The sequence below is a fragment of the Elephas maximus genome, chromosome 16 (genome assembly GCF_024166365.1).
Source record: "Elephas maximus indicus isolate mEleMax1 chromosome 16, mEleMax1 primary haplotype, whole genome shotgun sequence".
NCBI lineage: Eukaryota > Metazoa > Chordata > Mammalia > Proboscidea > Elephantidae > Elephas > Elephas maximus.
This window is the reverse complement of record NC_064834.1, coordinates 33,606,263-33,623,266: the sequence shown is the minus strand read 5'-3', so window position 1 is coordinate 33,623,266 and position 17,004 is coordinate 33,606,263. Positions and strand designations below refer to the sequence as shown.

The following is a 17,004-nucleotide window of genomic DNA, read 5'->3' as shown; positions in this document are numbered from 1 at the left end:
CAGTGGTGGCTCTGCTCAAGGAGTAAAGCAGTCACCAGCACATTCAAACAGTGTATTGAACATCCTTTAAATGTCAAAGTGAGAAACAAGAAGGCAACATTATTTTCAGAAAAATGTTAGCAAGTGAGGACAGCTGTGAACAACTTGAGGCTCAAAAGTGGCTTGCTAGCTTCATTTCTTTGGCTTCGTAGGTAGTGACCACGGGAACAGCAAGATGTGAGGTTCTGGTTCATGGATCATACAGTGGACCCAACCCTGACTCTGCTAAACAAGAAGATTCCTCCACTCAGATTCAGACATCAAATGGATTTTAGGAACCAGGTTGGCTATATCTTCGGGCAACATGACATGCCAGTACTCAAGCTCCTTGTCATCGTATTTGTCCAAATAGTAAATGATATGTTTTTTAGAAGGCCACACATTTAAGTTCTCTTAAAAAAACCCAAATTCACACTGATGTCTTGTTTAGGGTAGTTCAGCCAAACACAACCATTTTCTACAGCTATTGCTTTCAGTAAAAAAATATATATATACATGACAAAAATATATTTAAAATCTCTAAGTAGAGATTTTAAGTTAAAGTTTGGAGAATTGGAAAATGAAAATGTATTCTTAAGTAATATAATCCTACTGAAACTTTTAGATTTTGTCCTCAATTCACAAGACTTATGTGAGCAAAATATTATTAGAACTAGGATGAATGATACTCATGTATTACAAGCTGGTGAGTAATGTTACCCTGAAAGGCACAATAAACAATTATTCTCTGTGAAACAAAACATTGACTGCGACAATTATTAAAATTTTCCCACTGAACTCTCAGTATATTCAATACTATTAAAACCTATGGAAAATATAAATGAGTGCTTCTGTTATTTTTTTAAAAATGGAAAATCATTGGTAATGTCTGACCTGAAGGAAGATATTCATTATAATAGTCAAACATCACAAAGTAAATTCTAAATGTTATGTATTCTACAAAAATTACTCAGGAGTAACAAGTAGCCTCATAAACTTGCATACGAGCAAAGAAATATTTCTTAGGGAAAAATTGTATGTTTAAGACATTGCAAACTAATATCTCAGGAAAGGGCATTTTTAACATACTGCTCCATTATCTATGCTTCATAAAGAATTCAGCTATCTAATTTAATTTAGCAGTGAACAGATTTCTCAGCAGCACTATTTGTATTTTGAGAACATGTCTTAAGAATCATAGATTGCAGTATATGGCAGTTCAATGAAGAATAATCTGTAAACAAAATCTCCATCTATCAACAAAGTCATTAAAAAAAAAAAAAAAAAGACCATAAAATAACCCATCCTTGACGGATTAATGCTGCCACTGAAAAGATTTTCAGGCTATTAACACCCAGAAAATATACTGCCACTGTGGTTGCATTTATTATATAAATCACATAGTTATATGTGGTGCAAAGCAGTGTGTTTTCTTAACCAATCCCCCAATTAACAAATTTATAAGAAAGACACTTTGAAAAACAGTGAATATTTATAGAAAGTAAACAACTTCATTTGCTCCCTAGAGAAAAAAGTGTGTTAAAGCAGGACTATGTATATCAGATAAATATTGATTTTACCCTTCTTACATAGTTTATTTTCATATATGTGTGTCATTAAAATAATTTCTGTAAATGTTGTGGAAATAAATTATTTCCATTTGTATTTCATGATAGTTACGTCATTGAGGTTGAGGATGTTTTATGGGTAAAAATTGTTACCTGAGATTGTGAGTTTCTATCTTCATGCTTAAATGCTATTTCATCAATTTTGTTATCACCATGTAACTCTCACTGTCACTTCTCCTCACAGACTCCACACCTCATGCTACCAAAAAACCCAAATTCAAGCCCATTGCCGTTGAGTAGATTCCAACTCATAGCAGCAGAGTAAACCTGCCCCAGTAGGGTTTCCAAGGAGCGCCTGGTGAATTCGAACTGCCGACCTTTTGGTTAGCAATCTTAGCTCTTAACCACTATGCCACCATGCTAGGGGATGTAGGCATAGCCTGGTCGGATAGTAGCCTCAGAAGCTGAAAGGGCTCTGTCCATTGGGGGTAGATACGGATTCTTTCAAAGATTCTCTTCCAAAATCTTATTTATTAGCTCTTATGTCTGAAAAAAAAAAAAAATGTCTTAAAAATGAGGCTTGGTGGTCCAATGGTTTAAAGCATTTGACTGCTAACCAAAAGGTTGGCGGTTCAAACCCACCAGCTGTTCTGCTGGAGAAAGATGTGGCAGTTTGCTTGATTAAAGATTACACCGTTGGAAACCCTATGGGGGTAATTCTACTCTGTCCTATAGGGTCAGTATGAGTTGAAATTGACTCTGTGGTAAACAACAATATGTCTTAAAACTGCTGACTTTGTATTTGCCTATGGCTTTAATGCCCTCATTTATTTTTACCTTGACATCTCAAAAATATTTTCTTATATTGAGTGTTTTTAGTGTGAGGCAATGTCTAAGCATTTTCTCACATATCTCATTGCATCTTCATACCAATCTCATGAGAGAGGTATGTTTTAATCATTTTTAAAAAGAAAAATAATACTGGGTTGAAGAGGTTAAATAACTTTTCCAAGGTCCCATAATTTACATGTTGCAGAGGTAGGATTCAAACCCAGGTCAGTGTTGACTCCAAAATCTGTATACAGTGAAACCTGCAAGAGCCAGAACTAGACAGGACTGCCTTGTTTTTCTGGGTCTCACAAGTTTTCTGCCTTTGACAAGGTATAGTCTTACCCCTTTTCTATCACTTGTTTCACTGGAAAATATTTTAGTTTTCCTTCTCTGACATGTTTCCACCTTAGAAAAGTTCTGGCATTTTCAGGTTTTACTGTATTTAACTGGATACTTGCCCTACCCTCGTGTTTGAACTTCTTTAGCCAAGAGCACTCCCAGGCTTTCTTCTCCCTTTTGCTGTTAAATATTCTGGTTTTGCCTATTTAATCATTCCACCCTTTTGTCCTCTGAGGAGATTCTTTTAACGGAATGGCAGAGGTATGAAAGGCAATTAGGCTTTGGAGGTGGGAGAAGCCTTTCTGAAGAGGAGTTGGTTTGAAGAGAATGAGTTAAAGGAGCAGATTCTGAGACCAGTGAATGACAAAGATGTGAAAACTGTTTCAAAGAGGAATTTTAGGACAATGTATTCTGCTGGTAGTGATTGAGAAGTATATTTAAAAGACTTGGAATTTTTGTTTTGTTTCTTGTTATTACTGTTAGATTCTTTTAACGAGAACATACAACAGGATGGAACAACACGGATCCATGGCTTCCACAGATCTTTATAAAAATCATATTAAAGAACCTCAATGGCTTAGATAACCACCTGTGTCAGACCTGGGTAACCTCATTAAAAGTGCAAAAGAATTCAAAAGAATCCAAATGCTTAAAAGTATTATCTCTTATAATTTAAGAGGTCAAAACTTGATTCTTAATATTTGTAATTCTCTATGCTAAATTCCCTTTTCTCTCCAAGTCACGTGTGTTTAGATTGATCCCCATGGGCTCTTCTTGCAAACATTAGCAAGGAAGTGATGGTATACATGGGGAACACTGACTTCTAACTACTTTTGTTTTTTAAATTTCTAGATTGTTTTCATAGATGGAATGAGGGTGACTAAAATAAGACCAAAAGATACAGAAGCTCTAATCTTCAAGTTATCTTCTCAGATTCCTCTAGAATTCTGTTTGCATCCTTTTTAAAAATTTAATATAAAAATTCCCACCAGAAGTTTAAGTGTATTCATACTTAAGGAGAACTATTTTGCCCAGATAATTAGAACAACGGCTGACTCTGAAAGCTAAGATAAAGGCACCCTAACCAATGAGGAACACATGTGTTGATGAAAATAGTATTTGAAAGGTCTGGGCCCTTTTGCCAGTGAAAGAACGCATGAGGGAGCTAGATATCTAGAGAGACAATGAGATAAATGTAGGTGAGCAAGTAAGTCAAGCTGTAATTACTCTGGATTTAATCCATGTGCCTTAGAGGCAGTCCATAATACATCCAAAGCAGGAGATTTGTGAACAGCTCAGCAAACCAGCATCATAGCTTCTTGTGTTTCTCATCACTCTCTCTAAGTCAGTCTCCTTGGTTTAGTCGTATTTTTATTCTTTTTGTTTTCTAAACTTTCTCCAACTTGGAAGAAAAGAGAAAGAAGAAAAATGACAAAGAAGAACTTGTATGATTGATTAATATCCACTCTTCCTAGTTTTCTCTCTTCTCTGGTATTCTACTCTTCAAAGGATATAGAATAAATAAACGCAAAAACTAAGATTAATAAAAATAAATCTCATCTTTTTTTTAATTAGATTTCTTAAGGTTAAGGATGGATTCTAGAACATTCTGGCTGTTTCTATACAATGGCTCTAGTAATATGGCAGAGTTAAAAAATTTTTTTTTTTTTAACTCTGATGGCAGAGTTAGATCATAACAAATCAATTTTTAAACAGAGTTGAAAAATCTCATACTCCCAAAATAGAAGAGGCAAAAAATGAGATGTACAAATGAAATCAAATCGAAAGTCCTAAGTTGAACAGCAATAAAAAAAACTACCTTCATGAGGGTTTTTGGAGAATAACAAAATAATATTGTTCTTTACAAATATATTCATGAGTAGAAATTGGATTAACAATTGATATTACAAAGCATGTCATGGGAAAGTGAAGTAAGGCAGTTTCCGTGTTCCTAAGAGTGCTTTAAAGAATTTGTAGGTTACAAAAGAGATCTGTTCCTCAGTGTGCCTTTAAGAATCCGTAGGTAAGTCAGAACAGATGCATACAGTTCTTATTTAGCCTTACTTTAATGCAAGAAGGAAACCCTAGCTGGCGTAGTGATTAAGTGCTACCACTGCTAACCAAAGGGTTGGCAGTTGGAACCGACAGATGCTCCTTGGAAACTCTATGGGGCATTTCTACTCTCTGTCCTATAGGGTCGCTATGAATTGGAATTGACTCGACGGGCGCTGGGTTTGGTTTTTTTGGTTTTAGTGCAAGAAAAGGCTTCCAGCCTTTTCGATATTTTAAAAGCTGGACATGCAGCAAGTAAAGGTGATTGTGAGGAAAAATTTGTTGTGAGTAGAGGTTGGTTCAATGGTTTCAAAGTGAGGGCAAATTTTTTTTTTTTTTTTTTTTTTGGCTAGGCCATGATTCCCAGTATTGTGTGGTTGTCTACCATTTTGTGATCTGATGTGATTATCCTATGTATTGTAAATCCTAACCTCTACGATGTTAAAGGAGCCCTGGTGGCACAGTGGTTAAGAGCTATGACAGCTAAAAAGTTAGCAGTTCAAATCCACCAGCAACTTCTTGGAAACTCTATAGGGAAGAGTATAGGGTCACTATGAGTCAGAATTGACTTGACAGCAGTGGGTTTGTTTTTTTTTAGTTTTGAGTAATTATAGATCAAAGATGGGTGGAAGAATAAAAGATACTTTTTGATAGAGATGACACAAAAGAAAAAAGATGATAATCTTTAGAGAAAATTGTAATTCCAAAATTTAAAAAACAGCAAAATATATTGTTTGTGGTTCTTTTCATGTTCAAAATTATGAGATGAAAATTCTGCCTTTGATTTAGGTACTTGAGGTAAATAAAAATGATTATGGAAATACACTTTAATATAATGTCTTATATTATCCAACATTTGGACAAAAGTACTGAGATGGGACATAAAGCATTAATTGATACAGTGTAAAAACATAGTTGAATACATTCCACAATAATAGTTCCAAATAAGTGTCTTACTACCATTAAGTACATTTACTTTGCAATATTCATCTCAATACTTATTGTTAGTATGTCTTTTTAACTTCAGTTTTCTTGCAGGCGAGGGCAGTTATATAAATGGAGGAGCACACTGTGCAGAAATAAATGACACACTAGCTCTTTGTAAGCTAAAGGAAGACTATTGGTTTTTGTATGTTTGATTCACTGCTATATCCCTAGTACCTAGAAGAGTGTTGGCCATAAATATGAATTAAATAAATCAATAAGAAAGATATACTTATTTCTTCTTAAACTGAAGATATGTATCCTATGCAAAATTACCAGATTTCTTTTTAAGACTTTAATTACACCTAGCTATTTACAAAATCATCTGGAGATAATATTTATTTGCTTACTCTTAGTGTCTCCCTTTGAAATGGCAGCAGGTACTTAAGTCAAAGATCAAATGAATCTATTTAAATCTGTTTTAGCTTTCTATAGATTCGTCAGTTGTATAAAATAAATCCAACTATTAGTCAAAAATTGTTTAATTCCACTTAGTTATACTTCAAGCATATGAGGCACCATGTAATTTTATGCTTTAATTTAAGGAAGTGACAATGTATGGGAAAAGTTGGGAAATATGTAGTATTAGACAAAAAGTACTGATTTAGGACCAAAAAATTATATTTTTATTGCTTGTTTTAGGAAACAGTGGCAGTGCTATGTCCCTAGAGTACATTCAGTTCAAGAAGAGGAAGAAACTTTATTACCTGCAAAAGGCAGAGTTTAAAATATGTGGATAGTGTGAATAAAAGGGGGGGAAAAATGATTATTCTGAGGAATCTATTTTGGTGAGAGGACTCAAATGATTTCACCAGAAATGTGATAATGTGATTCATATTGTGGCAGAATTAACAAGGAAGCGGGTGACATCACAATCTCAAGGTGAAGTTTAAAGCTCCAGGATATCTCTCTCTGTCTCTCTCTCTCACATACACACCACACACACACAGACACCCAGACACACACACACCCAGACACACACACACACACACACACTCACGGTAACTGAGGCTGGGAAAGGTGAGACAAATATAGGGTCTACGGTCAAGGTCCTAGAGGGTTGCTATGAGTCGGAATAGACTTGATGGCAATGGGTTTTTTTTTTTTTTTTTTTTGGTTTAGGGTCAAGGATCTCTGTGTGCTTAAAGTTTCCCAGAATAATCTAAGAAGACAATTAAGCAAATTAGTCACAATTTTAATATTACAGCAGATAAATACAGATTAACTGGAATTAAAAGAGGTGAAGACAAGCAGGAGTTTTATTCTGACCATGAGTCCCAAATACCAGAAGAGGCAAATGGCTTGATTAATTATTGGAAACTGCCCTGCAGAAATAATTAACAGTCCAGTGTTACAAGTGAATTTGTGAGCTCCCCAACTTTGGGTGATTTTCTATGATTATTTTATAGATTAGTCCTCCAATGGGGAATACAAAGAATTCCAAAACTACTTCCAACTTTAAGGTTACATGACTTTTTGTGAGGCGAGTTATTACTTTATTTCTTAATAAAAATTGCTACTTTAATCACACATAAACATAAAGGTAGAAACCCTAGTGGTGTAGTGGTTAAGAGCTACGGCTGCTAACCAAAAGATCGGCAGTTCAGGTCCACCAGCGGCTCCTTGGAAACTCTATGGGACAGTTTTACTCTGTCCTATAGGGTTTTTTTGTTTTTTATAGGGTCACTATGAGTCAGAATCGACTCGACGGCAGTGGTATGGGTTAAACATAAAGGTGGATTAAAAAATAAGCAAAAAAAATCAGTAAGCAATATATAGCCACACACACATTTATATTCATATGTGTATATATATATATACAAGAATATGTATATATATATACATATTACAAGCATGTATATTATTATAACTATAGGTAAAACAGGAAAAATCATTGAACTATCTGAAATGTGACAATAAAAGTCCTGTACTATCTCTAGTTTAGAAAGGCTGTGAGGTCAGAAAAGACTTTGAGTTTTACTATCTGCTGAATCATTCGAACATTTCATAACTTTCTGCCAGCAGTAAATGTATGCTATTTTCCTTCTTCAAGGATTTTTAAAATGGATAATAAGTATGAAAGCAGTTGGAAATGGTGAAAGTTTTGTTCATTTTAAAGGGTTATTATAAAGGCAATATTGGTCTTTAAAAGAAATTTTAATGGCTTAAATTTTAAGGCTTTTAAAGTCATGAACTTTATCCTTTTGGAAGTTTTAAGCAATTTGAACTCGAATGATTTCCGTGATCAAAATTTACCACAAAACAATGATTTTTAGATTGCAATTTTATTTGAACTATCTTACCTAAATACTAAAGCTTTAAAAATAATAAGGACTGATGAAGTGTTCTGTCACCACAAATGAATGCTCTGTCACGGTGCTTTTGTCATCTGATTGCCTCCTCCTTGTGCCTTCCTGACTTGCTCCATGCCTGTCCACAGAAATTGCTCACCAGGAGGCCCAGTCCCACTGTGGGAGGGTATGAATAGAACAAGGCTTTAGGATCAAAAAATCTGCTATTTCATTCTGGGCTCTGATGTTTACTCTTCCTTGAGCCTATATTTTCTCCTAGGTGAAGTAGAAACAATAATGCCTACCTGTTTTTTTTTTTTTTTTTTTTAAGAGCTGTGGTTAGAATTAAATGAAATATTGTGCAAAGCTGTCTTAGTTTAAGGCCTGGCATATGGTAAGTGCTCAGTAAATGATGATGGTCGTTCTTATTGCTCACTAGGCTTGGATTTTAATTAGTTTTGTTGTTTATTTTTAATTAGGTGATGGCATGTATTTACTTATCCATTAACACACGTTTTCTAAATATCTACCATACTTTTTAAAGTTGTGGATAAAAGCACACAGGAAGACAGCTAGTACCCAGAACAATAAATAAAAATTAGGTGAGTGATAAGACAATAGGTGTTGAGAATAAATATGCACTAGGTAAGTGATGGAAACCCTGGTGGCATAGTGGTTAAGTCCTACGGCTGCTAACTAAAGGGCTGGCAGTTTGAATCCACCAGGTGCTCCTTAGAAACTCTGTGCGGCAGTTCTACTCTGTCCTATAGGGTCGCTATGAGTTGGAATTGGCTCAAAGGCACTGGGTTTAGGAAAGTGATAAAGTAATATGAATTGAGTACAAAAATTAGAGAATACATATGTACATTTGAGTAATTTATATTGGTAGCCATAAGGCAAGAGTATGCAGGGAAATAAGATAATTTTTCTGCACTTCATAAATGTTCCATGTGGACGTATTCATAATAGATTATTTATTTGTTTCTCTAACTAATGAGATATCCATGGAAATTTTGGAGCAGGGCTAGGAATAGAAGGAAGAGAAAATTCAAAAAGTCAATCTAAACGGTATACAAATGATTGGGAAAATAAGGAAAAAAAAGGAAATCATGTAATCTACAATGTCGACAAAATTAAAATGAAGCAATGATATTAATCAATGGAACGCGGATATTTTGCATCCATATTAAGCCAGGCACTTCACAATTAGTTTGGTGCTTGGGGAACAGGGATAAGTAAGAAATAGCCTGACTCTCCAAAAAACATCAAAGAATTTCATCCTAGTGAGAGGGAAAAGCACATATAAGAATTGCATACTCAGATTCCTATACCCACCCACTGCCGTCGAGTCGATTCCAACTCATAGCGACCCTATATGGCAAAGCAGAACTGCCCCATAGAGTTTCCAATAGATAACAAAATGTGTGAAGTACTTCAGGTTTATAAAATAAACACATAAAATATATTTACTTTCAGAATTAGGTCAGTAATAAAGATAATATTACTAGGTAGATGAGAAACTTTTCAATCAGTCATGTCATAAAATTTCCTTCTAGGAGAAATTTTAAATTTTGATCTCTCTCGGATTTTGTAATGAAGTGTTTCCAAGAGTATCCTGTTCTACAAGTTTGTTTCGCAGATTCTGACTTAAGGATTCCCACTACAGAAATCACCTGGTGTATTTGTTAAAATCATATTCCTGGGCACAGCTCCAGATTCAGAAAATCAGTTTTTTGTTTGGGCATGGAAATCTGGATTTTAAAATAAATACTCATGACTAATTTTTATGTCAAGTAAATTTTGAGAATTATACCACTGAACTCACAGCTTCTCAAACTCAATCATAAACTGGCTCCTTGGAAGCCAGTAAGAACATTTGTTAAAATTAGAGGTTCAGAACTTACTGGATTCTCCAGGGAATGGAATCCAAGACATCTGTATTTATGACAAGTTCAGTTAGGTGATAATATGTGTTCCAATGCATGTGGAATACAGTATTTTATTTCATTACAGACTTCAATCTTATTTCTAATGTTTCTTGGCTGCCCGTATTTGCTAATGAGATTATTTATTGAAAGTATATGACTTCTTTGTAAAATGTCACTTCTATTCCTATAGATTTGTTAAAATTAAACATAAAAAGGAATGCTATTTCATTAGCAATATGTAATTTTAGAACATAGATGTTTATATTTAAATTCCATCACATCTTTAAAAATATGAATATTTGATAAACTCATGAAAGATCTAGGAATAGTTTCAAGTTCATTTCCAGTGGAAGAGTAGTCATTGAGTAATTCATGAATAGAATTTAAGATTTTGAAAAAGAACTGTTTGGCAATTACTTAATTACCTATCTCCAAATCTGTCTGTAGAAAGTAGTAAAGTCTTGCTTTAAATACAATCATACTCAGAAATAAATCATAGTAATAGTAGATAAAGGGAACATACTCTTTTTTACTATTAAAAAAAAAAACCAGTTGCCATCCAGTTGATTCTGACTCATAGCAACCCTGTAGGACAGAGCAGAACTGCCCCATAAGGCTTCCCAGGAGCAGCTGGTGGATTCCAACTGCTGACCTTTCAGTTAGCAGACCAGCTCTTAACCAATGCACCATACATGTGAAAAATGACAAGTTAGGTTCTTCCATATAGCTAAGATATTGTGCACTGGATACATGGACTTCATTTGAGTGAGACAATGATAAATTGGACACCTGTAGGATTGATAAGCAATGCAGTATACAATGTAACTTGCCATTACTATATACTATAAAACAGAATTAGAAGAAAAAGGAGAAGAGTAAGTAGAGCAGGAGAAAGAAGAAGGGGAAGAGCAAGAAAAAGGGCCAAACATAGTTCATCCGATAAGTATCTGAAATGAGAGTTTCAGCCAAAATCTAACTTTTAGTTGTCAGAACGTATTGGAAGTTAGTTACTATGATTATGATGATGATGGTTATTATCATTATTATTTTTCCATTAGCCATCCTTGTACATAAATAGGCACACATATTCTAATAATATATATTTGTATTAGCCACTGTGTGGGTGTGTGTGTGTACATGCATATAAATGTAGGCTGGGTGATATGGTAAGTTGTTATTTGTTATCTATTTATACCATTAGAACAAATGAGTATGCTGAAATGTCATGACAGGATAAGCCTTGATAATGTACAAAAGACTAAACTGGTGTTGAAACAACCTTACTAAAAGCAATTGTACGTAAGACTCACAAAAAATAGCTATACATATATGGAGTCATCACTGGAATATTTCTTTACATTATTAAAAAAAACTGTAGAAGAAAGGGAACTCCAAGAGGATATCAAGGTATAAAATGACTAGTTCCATTCAAAACAAATATGGAATTTTGTTATTTCCTGATTTTTCAACCAATGTCATTAATTATTAATGTTATTTTTAATGAAATTTTGCTTTTGCATAGAAAGAAGAAAATAAAGCACTTATCTTCAATATTAACAGTTAACAACATGGAAACATTTCACATTTCATATTACAGATTTATCCTAATTAAAAACAACATAATGTTTTAAGTAGAGACAATTAAAAATGAAGTCCCTTCCTGGGGAAACTAAGGAGGATACTATGATGTGTACTTTGTAAGTGGCCTCTTTAGTACCTACAGGTTTAAAGGTATTCAAAATAAGAAGTCATCAGCTCTACTACATAGTCAGGTGTGATAAACTCTATTAATTAAAGGACCAAAAATTTTTAAGTAATTTAAAGGAAGAAGCATGATGTTCTGTCAATTGGGGCAAAAGAGGCAATTATTTCATAATAGCATGATCATGGCTCTTGAAGGCTGAGGTAAGAAGTTAACAGAATTACTTTAAGCAGTGAAATTGGTGGGAAACATGTAGTTTTCCCCTTAGTTTTTCTTTCCTGTGGATAATTGTAACAGATTTTTCATTTTCTAATTAAATAATGGAAGTAGGGAATAGTGGGGTGCAGTGATAATATGCAGAGGATCGACTCCTACCTAAGAAACCATAAACAGACATATAAACTAAGTGAATGAGGTGTGCTTGTTTTGCAAAAATGGCTTCATGACAATACCTAGCTGCCACCATATTACCGCCATATTTCACTTCTAATTGGATAAAACCCACCACTGCTGTCGAGTCGATTCCAATCTAATTGGATAATCACCTTTAATTTTGTAAACTGCCACACTTAAAGCTCTCCTTTATGGAAATGCTAGAGCCATTGCTGTATGGATCAAGTTTACAATATTCTTTAATTTCATAGTTGTATCCTTCTAAAGTGCTGTAATTGGGCTTCTATGAGTAGCTTCATTGTTTGTGTCATCTATGATGGGGTTTGGCAAACTATGGCCCACAGGCCAAACCTGGACTGCCACTTGTTTTTTTTTTTACAGTAAACAGGATAAGAATGGTGTTTACATTTGTAAGTAGCTGGGGGAAAAAAATCAAAGGAAGAATAATATTCTATGACACATGAAGATTATGTAAAATTTAAATCCCCAAATCCACAGTCATGCTTATTCCTTTACAAATTGCTGATGGTTTTCAGGTTACAATGCCAGAGATGAGTAGTTGCAACAGAAATCATCTGACCCACAAAGCCTAAACACTTATTCTCTGATCTTTACAAAAAGTATTCGCCCCTGAACTAGGACACTACTTTGTATCTATATAGATTTAGATATACCGTGGGGGAAAATCGTACTGTGAAGAATGGTGAGGAAGCTACCTAGGCAGGTTTGGAAAAAAAAAAAAAAAAAACACTTTGTCACTTTACACTCATACCTCATATGGGGAAAATCTGGTAAAATGGATTTAATATAATAGGTAGAGATCAGAGTGATAAAAGGATTCTATGATATTTCTAATCTTATAAATGAAATTGAGACTAAATAAAGCTTTTTGGGAAAAATAATTTAAAGCAAATTATATGGGTTGGGTTATAAAATTGATTCTTTTTTACTCTTCACTGAAAGCCAAGGATACTGAATATGTCAGGTCGCGTTCAGAAAGAAGCCTGCCTTTGCACATTTAAGCTTCTGAATGTCATCATTGTGTGCTTTCTTGTGAAGGCTGAAAACCACATTTTATGATAGATACAACTCAAAAATGAGGTAGAAATTGTTCTTATTGGTATATAATTACAATAATCATAACAGGATAGCTTTTATTTTAAAATTCTATTATCTATATGTCTCCTACATAACCTGTAAGATTGTATTTTGCAATAGCATTCTGTTTGTGGGAGAAACAGGCAGTCTATGCTAATGGAATTGCCATTCTAAGCAAAATATCATCCATGTTATGCCTTTAGTGTTCTTATTCTACTGAAAACCTTTGCATAAAACACTGTAGCATGTTTTTTCAAAAAAAAAATCTAGTACTAATTTTATTCAACAAATAATAACAAAAACATGCCATCTACAAGTATTCAATGGAGAGAAAGTACATCCCTTCTTTGGACGACATCAAAAAAGCAAGTTTAAGTATGAACTATTCCATAAGGTTAACTGTGTAGATAGAGAAAATTTTTTTTTTTTTTTATTTTCAACTATACAGTTCTATTTCACTTTACATAAACCATGAGGACAAAAACCTGACTCACTCATAAAAGATAAATGTGCATATAATTATTCACTTAACAAAAACAACATTTATATTAAAACAGATTAATGCTGAGATTCTTTTATTTCAAATATATGAACATGCATTGACTAGTGAACTTCCAGTCTCTGTGCTGGCAGGAATAGCCACTCTTGTTAATAAAATATATTTCCTATGCATATTAAATGATTTAAGTTCTAAATATGCTGATCTCTGCACACCTCTCCAAGATTATTTTGTAAGGAAAGTTTACTTTGCATGGAACTATCAAGATCATATGTGCAAACAGTAACTACACTTGTATTACATAAAATATAAGACTCCTAGGAGGCCCTCAGCAATTCTTTAACAACATATTTCCATTTCTTGAATTTTCTTGTCCACCTAAAGTCAGACTTTTTAAACAGATTATCCTACCAATTTACTCAGAGGATAGAAAATATCCAATATCTTTCTTTCTGCATCTAAATATTGTTTCTAAGCATTTTCTTACTTTTTTAATCTTAAAAAAAGAATCTTTTTTTTTTTCTTTTCTTTTTAAAGGTACACTCCTTCAGCATTGTTTTTACTTCCGAACTCCTATTTTCTCCTTGAATTCCAGTCGTCTCTGAACAATATGACATAGCTCTATTTAATATCCTTTTTCCCATCAAATTTTTTACTCTCTCTTCTTCTTTTCCCGTCCTTATGTCCAAAGAGGCCCTGGTTATTGCCCCATTTTAGCACCAAAATTCCTCGAGTTACAGTTCTTAGAATCAACTTCTATTCTTTGCCAAGCTTCCTAAACTTTATGTCTATAAATTCTACTTGGATGTTCTTAATTCCCCTTCTGACAGAATCTCACCTTTACTTGGCCAAAATTGCCTAACTTATAAAAAGGACTAAGATGGTTCAGCAATTCAATAACCCTTTCATGACTAAATTTTTATGTTTTTAAAAAACCTTTTGATGCTATGTTTTCACTAATTATGGCATACTGATTCAAAGACCAATTTAGGATTTTTCATACGAATTATGGATTTTTAGATATATGATCTGTTAATATAAGCCACCAATAAGGCAAGTGGCACCATGGTGCCACTGATCTGTGGCATGACAATATGCCAGTAAGAACTGAATAGTTTATTCTGAACGCCTTTCCATTAGGTTACGTGGGGAATTCCTGTTCTTCCAGGTGATACAGAAAAACCAACAGAAATCCATAAGGACTCCCTTTCACATTAAAAAAAAAAAAACCAAACCCGTTGCCATCAAGTCAATTCTGACTCATAGTGACCCTACAGGACAGAATAGAATTGCCCCATAGAGTTTCCAAGGAGCGCCTGGTGGATTTGAACTGCCAAACTTTTGGTTAGTAGCCATAGCACTTAACCACTACGCCACCAGGGTTTCCCCTTTTACCTAGGAAAGCCGTAATCATGGTTGCAAGCCTTATTTCCAATAAAGGAAAACGGCAAAAGTTTACAAAATTAACTCATCCGAGAAGCATCACCTAATAGAATGCTCAACCTACAAAACAATGAGGTTCCAAGTCCGGTCTGCTGAGCATTACATATTTCAAAAGCTTGATGCTAAATGCTTTAGAATCGGAATAACGCCTACAGGTCCAGAGCCATAAACAATGGTTATGCCACTGTAACAATAGTAATAAAGGGTACAAAGAATCGCATTAAAAAAAAAAAAAAAAACTTAGACTGCTAATATATGGGAGGAAAGAAAGAGAAGTGAAAGAATATTCCTCAGGAATGGAAAGAAAACATGACATTTTACATGTGTGCAGTGAAGGAGAAGAGACATTAGAGAAATGACAGTGCTAAGTGCAATAGAAAAGGGGAAAGTAGGACTATTTTTCAACCAGCAAAAGGGGAATCATTCTTTTTTTTTTTTAATTGTTTCCAGCACCCAGGGATGCCAACTGAACCCTAGTGGATGAAAAAGTGAAAGCAAGAATCTTGCACAATATGATTGATTAATTGGTGTTACTGAATTTTACACATGAAAAACATTGAAATGGCAAATGTTGTGTTATCTATATTTTTATAACAATTTTTATTGTACTTCAGATGATGGTTTACAGAACAAATTAGTTTCTTATTAAACAATTAATACACATACTGTTTTGTGACATTGGTTGCCAACTCCATTACATGTCAACATTCTTTCCTTCTCAACCTTGGGTTCCCCGCTACCAGCTTTCCTGTCCTCTCTTGCCTTCTCGTCTATGCCGCTGAACTGGTGTGTTCATTTAGTGTCGTTTTGTCTTATGGGCCTGTCTAACCTTTGGATGAAGGGTGAACCTCAGGAGTGACTTCATTACTGAGCTATAGGGGTATCCAGGGGCCATACCCTCGGGGTTTCTCCAGCCTCTGTCAGGCCAGTAAGTCTGGTCTTTTTTTTGTGAGTTAGAATTTTGTTCTACATTTTTCTCCAGCTCTGTAGGACCCTCTATTGTGATCCCTTAACAAGAGTTAAGTACCAGATCTCCTTGACTTTTCTGACTCGGAAGAAAAGTGTTGTTGCTCCGGGAAACAGAGAAGATCTTGCCCTTCACTTTCCGCAGGCTCTTGTGGCTTCTTTGAAAGCAGCCACTCTAGTTTCAGTCTTCCAAGACCTGACATACCTTGCTCAGTATTATCAGATACATTTTCTTCAAACATCATCCCCCCCGCCCCAACTTTTCTTTTTCTTTTTTTGAGGTTTGTTCTTTAATTGAATGCCTGTATGATTTCCATTAACTCAGAGAAAGTCCAACCTCATCAGGGTAATTCTTCACAATGTGGCTCAGGTGATTTTGTTTTTTCAGCCTAACTTTCCATTAGTCTATTCAATACAGACTAGTTTCTACTTTTGTGATGACTTCTTGCCCTGAAAGCTATGTTTTCAGTCTTACCCATATAAGCAAATGACAACAATATACTAGAGTAAAACTTAAGCCCAGGTTATCTACAGGCTCTTCTAACTCCTTAAACACCTTCTTTGGAAGTATATAAAGTTGTCTGAATCATGTGTTTTGGAATGTCTTTGACTAACTGTTCCATTATTATTAAAAATCTGGCTCTTGGTGGCAAGAGCTTTGCATCTAAGGGCAGAAATTCTGCACCTCTTGACTTGCTTAGATTGTGTTGTGGAAACTAAGGCAACCAAAAGTCTGTTGTATTATGATTTCTTCTATATGTTTTGTAAGTACTGTTATCATTATTGGAGCCCTAGTGGTGCAGTGGTTAAGAGCTCAGCTGTTAACCAAAAGGTCAGCAGTTCAAATCCACCAGCTACTCCTTAGAAACACAAATGGGCAGTTCTACTCTGT

The 17,004-nt window shown here is 34.6% G+C and overlaps 1 protein-coding gene and 1 pseudogene across 1 annotated transcript in view; both read right to left on the bottom strand.

Moving 5' to 3' along the window:
* The window catches only part of PCDH15 (protocadherin related 15), a 999,309-nt gene that overhangs the window by 817,431 nt on the left and 164,874 nt on the right, over positions 1–17,004 (bottom strand). The window lies entirely within an intron of this gene.
* LOC126059944 (cyclin-dependent kinases regulatory subunit 1-like) lies at positions 79–16,354 on the bottom strand (annotated as a pseudogene).